Source organism: Equus asinus, chromosome 21, assembly GCF_041296235.1.
Source record: "Equus asinus isolate D_3611 breed Donkey chromosome 21, EquAss-T2T_v2, whole genome shotgun sequence".
Classification (NCBI taxonomy): domain Eukaryota; kingdom Metazoa; phylum Chordata; class Mammalia; order Perissodactyla; family Equidae; genus Equus; species Equus asinus.
In genome coordinates this window covers 27,524,520-27,532,595 of record NC_091810.1, presented here as the reverse complement: position 1 = coordinate 27,532,595, position 8,076 = coordinate 27,524,520, and the positions used below count along the sequence as shown (strand labels likewise).

Here is an 8,076-nt window from a genome sequence, read left to right as displayed (position 1 = left end):
AATATTCACGGAATTGTGAAACTATCACCATTACTTAAATTTAGAACACTTTGTTCCCCAAAAGAAATCACATACCTATTAGCAGTTAATCTCATTCCACCCTCTCTCAGCTTTAAGCATCTTTTCTAATCTACATTCTGTTTTTATAAATTTGCTTATTCTAGACATTTCCTATAAGTGGAGTCATACAATATGCGGTCTTTGTGACTTGCTTCTTTCACTTAGCATGATGTTGTCAAGGTTCATTCATATAGTAGCGTGTATCAATACTCATTTGTTTTCGTAGGTGAATAATATTTCATTGTATGATATATTTATTTTCTAGTGCTTATATAACAAATTACCACAAATGTAGTGGCTTGAAACAACATATCCTACAGTTCTATGGACTAGAAGTCCAATACAGGTCTCACTTGGTTAAAATCAAGGTGTTGGCAGGGCTGCATTCATTTCTGGAGGCTAGGGGAAAATTCGTCATCCATTTCCTTGTTTTCCCATCTTCTAGAGGCTGCCCACATTCCTTGGCTTATGGCCCTCTTCCTCCATCTTCAAAGCCAACAAAAGCAGGTAGAGTTCTCACATTGAATTACTGCGACTAATTCTTTGCCTACTTCTTCCAATTTCACGGACCTTTGTGATTACATTGGGCCCCCCTGACCTTTCAGGATAATTTCCCCATCTCAATATCCTTAACTTACATCTAGAAAGCCCCCTTTGCCACATTAGGTAACATATTCATAGGTTCCAGGCGTTAAGACTTGGACATATTTGGGGGGCCATTTGGATACACCACATTGATTTGTGCATTTATTAATTGATGGACATTTGGGCTGTTTCCACTTTTTGGTTATTATGAATAACGCACTTGTAGACTTCACATATGTATGTTTTCATTTCTCTTTGGTATATACTTATGGATGCAATTACTGGGTCATATGGTAACTATATTTAACTTTATGAGAAACTGCTTTTTCAAGTAGCTGCACCATTTTACAGTCTCTCCAGCAATGTAAGAGGGTTCCAGTTTCTCCACATCCTCATCAATACTTGTTATTTCCTGTCTTTTTTATTATAGCCATCCGTACATTTTACTTTCTGATTAATATCTGGATGGTAAATTTATGTCCATCATTTCATCTTTAACCTATGTATTTATATTAAAGTGATTTTCTTGTGAACAGCATAAAAATGCATCTTGCATACTGTATTATATATGTATATATACTATAGCACTTTTAATCTTCACCTGTATAATAGTTTTGTTTGAGAGCCAAGTTTTAAAAAATGTGGAACACTTCATGAATTTGGATGCCATCCCTGCACAAGGCCCATGCTAATCTTCTCTGTTTCATTCCAATTTTAGTATAAGTGCTGCCGAACTGAGCATTCTCATAATGTTTTTACTTGCTTATATCCTTACTAGATTGTAGGCCTTGTGAGGGCAGAGATAATGTTTAATCTGCTTATGATTTTCTTTCCTAACTTTATACATTTAAATATTTGTTGAATGAATAGATGAAGCTTTAGAGAATTTCACTGTGCAAATTTTATTCGGAAAGCTTAACACATGGTTGGTTCTTCATTGGTTCTCAATCATTTTGTGCTGGGAGCAGCACACCTGAGTGTCTTGGTTTACACTTAAAGGGATACTAAACTGAATCCCTTTTTTTGGTACAAAATGCTTGTTGACCTGTTGATCCCATCTGTGTCCAACTGTTTGCCAGTCTAACGATTACTGTCTTCTTTCTACTAAGTCTCTTAAGTTCTCTTTGTTCTAACAATTATATGGTCATTTCTGGGGCTGATTGGATGTAATGCTCATTTAATATACTATTCCACTCCACATGATATTCCACATTTTGATCAAAAACATTCCATCTAACAGATGTGTCATGAGAGGATAGCTCTTCAGTTGTAGCAGAAATAAATTTGGCACCTGATTGAAATTGTTGGCACAGTAATGAAGAGGTATCGGGTTAACTGATATGCCATGGCATGATAATGCAAAACAGCAAAGTATTTATTGAACGAATACATTAAAAAAATTTGAGATATGACAATATCTGAAGAGGTCTAAAGAACATTTTGTAAATGTGAAGTCTCCTACATCTTTGTCACTTTGATGTTTTCAAGTCTGCTAAAGGATTTGTCAGAATTAATTTACAGATAGAGAATCTGTTTTTACATTACTAAGAAAGGAAACGTAATTTAGTTTTAAAAACAAAGTTGTAAACAAAGCATAGACTCTTCATCATGGGTGATTAGAAAAGACTTAAATGGAAATGACCAATGGCTTTTAATTATAGGAGAATAGATATTGCAAGGTTTAGTATCATCTCGTAATATAAAAATCTGTTTTTAATACCCTAGATTAAATGGAATAGATGGTGCTTTTAAAAAATATGTATAGATTGGTTTTTTATGAGAGAGAAATTACTTTGAATTGTTTTCTAATTCTTTTCTGTTTCTCACACTTCTCCCCTGGCTCAAGTTAAAACTCCTTGGCGGTAGGAACTGTGTGTTTTAGTTGTTACTTTCACAGCAGTGAGAAAGTGTAACGAGCATACATAGTAGCTGTTGATAAATGTTATTTGAAAGCGGGCTGCCCTTCTGACAGCTTCTATTCTGCCCTCACCTGGATGCCTCTTCCAATACCCTTCTTCCTGTGTGGCTCTATAGCTTCCTTCAGTCCCTGTTCCAATATCACCTTGTCACAGAGGCTTTACTTTACCATGTTACATAAAATCTCAGTTACTTTCTCCCTGTTTGATTGCCCTGCTTAATTTTTCTTCATTTAAGAAATAAAACTATGAATTTTCTATAGACAGAATAAGAAAGTGTGTGGGAAATTCTAACAGATTTTTAAACATAAGCTTAATTTTTTTTTTTTTTTTTTTTAAAGATTTTATTTTTTCCTTTTTCTCCCTGAAGCCCCCCGGTACATAGTTGTATATTCTTCGTTGTGGGTTCTTCTAGTTGTGGCATGTGGGACGCTGCCTCAGCGTGGTTTGATGAGCAGTGCCATGTCCGCGCCCAGGATTCGAACCAACGAAACACTGGGCCGCCTGCAGCGGAGCGCGCGAACTTAACCACTCGGCCACGGGGCCAGCCCCAAACATAAGCTTAATTTTTATGGTGACAGTGATATATGCTTTTTGTGAAAGATTAGAAACTGTTTTTCTAATTTTTCAAAAAAAGTTAATTTTATCATGCAATGACATAAACAAGCTTAGCATTTAAATTTAGCACTTTCCAGGATTTTCTTTGTAAATATTAACTTATTTTCTGCTCTCATTTCTAAAGTTTAGAACCCAAATAAAACATAGATTATTAAATTTTGAATTTAAATTACAATGGAATATATATACCAATAATTTTAATTATTTGGAGATGGAAAATTTGGAAAGCTATGTGACGTGAAAAAAGAGTTCAAAATGCTATATTAACTGTGTCATCAGTATAAATTTGTTTTTTTAAAAGAGTAAAAGTAGCATCACATTTTCAAATAGTATATTATTAAGAATTGGAGATTTTAATAGTTACTTAAATGATATTGATGCTTAGATGTATCTATTTTAATTTTATTTTCAGTTAACTAGATAAATAATGGTAAAGCATTTTAAATAAAATTGAATTTTGCCATAGGTTTGCTTCTGTCTTCCATAAGGTATGGATTACATAATATCAATTTAAAAAGTTTATAGAGTAAAATTAAACCTGTGCAAGTTGACATCCTTAAAGTCAACAGAGATGCAGAGATCGAAAGATTCTCTGACATGTTTAATCAACAAAGCTGAACATAGTAACCTTCTGATTAAAGGATTATTTCTGTCTTGGCGTTGGTTTTGGAAGAATGCATGAGAGAATAGTTAGGATAATGTTTCGACTATGTGGTGCCAATGGACACTGAGACTTTCCTACTCGAACTTCCTTTTTGTCTAATACTAGTGTGAGTATCTAATATTGATGCCAACACCTACCTTGCAAAGTTGTTATGAAGACCGGAAATACATAATCAGTCAAGAATTAAGTACAAGAAACATAGTAGAAAATTCAGCACACAGGAACTTATTATCTAATGCATTCATTTGCAAGTTAAGTTTTACTGTTTGCTCATACACTGAGCTAAATTTGACTCTTTTTTCCCTAAGTATGTCTCACCAACACAACGTCTCAGCAATGGCTTATTCTTTAGAGGAAGCTGGAATACTGACTCTTATGCCTATATTTTCTAACTAGCCATGTGACATAGATTGTTCTTCATCCATTTTCCTATCCTATATTATCTGTTTACCTGTAGCAATATAGGTAGGTGGTAAATCTAGAAGACAATACTTGCAAATAGCTTTCAAAATATATAAAATATTTAAAACTATTTTTTATATTTAAACTGTCTTTTCAGAGGTTGCAAATTGATGGCCCTTGAACTAGTTGGGCCTTAAGACATTTTATCTGGCAAATTTATGGAATTTCCTTTAGAAAGAGCCTGAGTTCTCTGGTTTCCCATATTCTTCGCAACTCCTGTGCTCCTATTGACCCATTTTATTAATTTGCCTGTCCTGTAGATATTTGAACTGCTACCACAGCTCTTAAGTGTTGAATAATGAAAACTTATTTTGTGGCAACATCGAAAACTGCCAGTCGTTTCTTCGTTAAAACAAGTTTGGGTTAGCAGATCCTAACGCCTCTTTTAGCATATCAAGCAGTATCATATTGTTACTTCCAGACAGGAATTCTTCTCAAGTGGATCCTGATGGAGCTTAGGGGGTTTGTGCATTTGAGTGATAAAATATACAAAATTACATCTTTATTCTCAGCCTGTCCTTGAATTATGAATGTAGGCAGCAAACCACAATAGTATTAGCAGTACCTATGACTCTGTCACAAAGAGAAGTTACAGATATTTTGTTTCACCTTACACATTTTGCAGATATCTTGAAATAGTGTTCATGTTTATTTTGAAATTATGGTCATTGTTAGAACCACTGCTAGGTCGTGTTATTAAATATGTTATTAAAGTGCATATATTGCTGTGTCACAAATATGTTTTATTAATGTTTTGATAATCGTATTTCAGAATAATTTGCTTTGTTTGTATCCTTTGTAATTCAACGTGCTTTAGTTCATGCACTTAACAGCATTATTCTGAGAAGTACCTAGGTGAGAGAAAAATAAAACAAGAAAGAAAAAACACACTATTGCTCTAAAACAATGTTCCTTTATCTAAAGAAAGCACTTATTAGTTCAAAACAACTTACATATCAATTTTGTGCTGCCATATAATCTTTTATTTTCAGTGGAAGAAAATATATTAGAAATATTTATCTCCCAATTGCAAAATTATTCCTTTAGTCAATGTTTCTTTGCTTAAAAACACCCTTCTTGCAAACACAATTATGTGCACATTTCATCTTTTAATACACTTAGCTCAAAGGAGCACAAAATGGTTTAAATTATGTATTAAGAGTTTATTACACCCACCACTGTATTTACATAGACTTGAAAATAGCAAAATAGTACTGTATAAATCACATACAATGGGTTTTTGAACCCATACAGGGTTTTGAAAACCTGTATAAAACATCCAATTGTAAACTTTTAAACAGCAGACCTGGACTTTGAGAGTCTGTTACTTCAATAAAATACAGCTGTTATTTGGTGCAACTGCCCAATTTCTGTTTTCTACATGTTGGAGGACCAGGCAGCATTTTAATCTTAATGTCAGCTGTGAGTTTGTGCAGAAACGCAATCACTCCAAGTGCTTCTCTGTCTTTGGAACTATCAATGTGATGAGATTCCGTCCCAATGTAGCTTTCATCGAATCAGAGTGTGAATAAGAAGGATTATCCTCCCGCTGAACAAATTATGTTTTTTCTTACATGCTTCCCTGAGAACTTATTATGAGAATTCTGACTTTGAAGAGAACAGTATGGCATTAAAAAGTCTCCAAGGTATTAAAAGACAGCTCGAAATACCAAAGTATTTTATTTAATACTATTGTAATATTACCCTTCCCCACCCTTACTCTCCCCAAAAAGGAAAAGAAAATGAAAGTCAATATGGAGAAAATATGTATATATATTATAATTTTATATCTCCAGCCTGGTTTTCTCCCTTTAACTCCAGGCCCTATGTAGTGTTGAAGAGAATAGTAATATTTTATACATTATATAATATATAATATAATAATTTCCAGCGTTCATGCTAGATTGTAAACTCCACAAAATGGTGGTCTTTCTTTTAGCCCATCATTTCAAAGCAGTATGCATTGGGATGCTTTATTGGTGAAGTGATCCTAGATGGTATCATAGGGACATGAGGAGTTGAGAGCAGAAAGGAAGGAAGCCAATAAATAGGTTACACAGCCACTCAATACCTCTGGAAAACTGTGGAAGGGAGTGTGGGAAACCTGTCAGAAGCTGGGATGGTTATTCTCCAGCTCTCATCCATTATTGGCTGCCAGTTACCCTGGAGGCATTAATGCTGCTACACTTTCTATTTTTTGTGGGTCCCATGCACAGGACAAGAGGAAGTCTAATGCTGCTACACTTTCTATTTTTTGTGGGTCCCATGCATAGGACAAGAGGAAGTCCTCAGGTAGAGTGTCAGGTGATCACAGCATAAGGCATTCCACAGCTGCAGGACTCATGAGCACAAAGAGATATCAACTGTCATATCAGGACATGGTGAAGACAATTTTTATATGATTCATAGAGAAGAAGCTATATGAGATTAGGAGGGAAAATCTCATAGAAATTCTCAGAAAACTGGACTAAAAATAAAGAAAAAACACCTCCCAATGCTTTTTAAAGTTTTGCTATTATCATAATCATTTAAATTTGTTCAACAGAAGCATGCATGCTCTTAAAAAAACTTTCAGGGAGAAGGTAGGCAGAAGGTATGAACAAAGTGTGTGCAACGAAGAAAGAAAAAGAACAAAATTGCTGTAGTGAAAGCAAGCAGAATGTGCTCAGTCTCCCACAGTATTTCAGCAGCACAGAAGGCATGAAGCAAGAACCAAGGGCAAATATCTCACCCTTTATTCCCACGAGGCAGAACTTCTACTGCGAAAATTAACAGTCTTTTGCTTCATCAGAATTAAAATCATACACAATTTGCAGTCATACGCTCACACTTCTGAAATAGTTATATATAGTTTCTTTTTTGGAAAGAAAATATTCATTCTGCAGCCTCCTTTGGAAAATGCCTCAGAATTATGGACAGTTTCCCACTTTGAGGTAATAGTTTGTTTTACTTATTTTCCTCTGACTAGAATATGAACTCCGTGAGATCAGGAACTGTGTGTGTGTGTGTGTGTGTGTTTTATAATTTACTAACACAGTGCCTGGTACATAGCCTTCATTCTATACATCATAGATGAATGAGTGAATTTAATTGGATGTGTTATATGAAATCCTTTCTATAATCTTGTGGTTCCTAAAGGGGGTAACGGGAGATGATTTTGTCCCCCACCTCCCCAGACATTCGTCCGTGTCTAGAGAGATTTTTGGTTGTCACAACTGGAGGGAGGACACTACTGGCAACTAGTGGGTAGAGGCCAGGGATGCTGCTAAACATCCTACAATGCACAAGGCAGTCTCCACAACAAAGAATTATCCATCCCCCTATGTCAACAGTGGCAAGTCTGAAAAACCTTTCTATAATACATCTCAGTATTTGGTCATTTGCTTATTCTATTCACAGTTTATAAAATGTCCTATTATTCAATAACCAGCAAGTTGCTTTGTTGTCCAGCGTTAATCAGTCTCACTTAACTAATCACGTATAAAGTTATTTGATTAATTCTAGAATTAATATGTCTGCCTGGAGTTTGAATTCTCCCAGAAGCCAACCCAGATACAAGTATTCCTATGCAAGTAGTTTATTTGAGAAGTGATCTCTGGGAATGCCCATAGGAAGTGGGGAACTGAGGTAGGGGGAGAAAGGAAGCCAATCAGTGGTGTAGCATTGTCAAGATATTTACTACTGTGGGTAACTGGAGCTAAGTCCCACTAGAGAACCCTGGGAGACCAGGTAGATTTTGGCTCAAAGTTATTCCAATGGAGGAGCGAGGAC

The 8,076-nt window shown here is 35.2% G+C and overlaps 1 non-coding gene across 1 annotated transcript; it reads right to left on the bottom strand.

Moving 5' to 3' along the window:
- Window positions 1-1,280: 1,280 nt before the first annotated feature.
- LOC123279737 (U6 spliceosomal RNA) lies at window positions 1,281-1,387 on the bottom strand. Its single transcript, XR_006518000.2, has one exon. It is a non-coding gene; the product is annotated as a U6 spliceosomal RNA (small nuclear RNA).
- Between the last annotated feature and the right edge of the window lie 6,689 nt (window positions 1,388-8,076).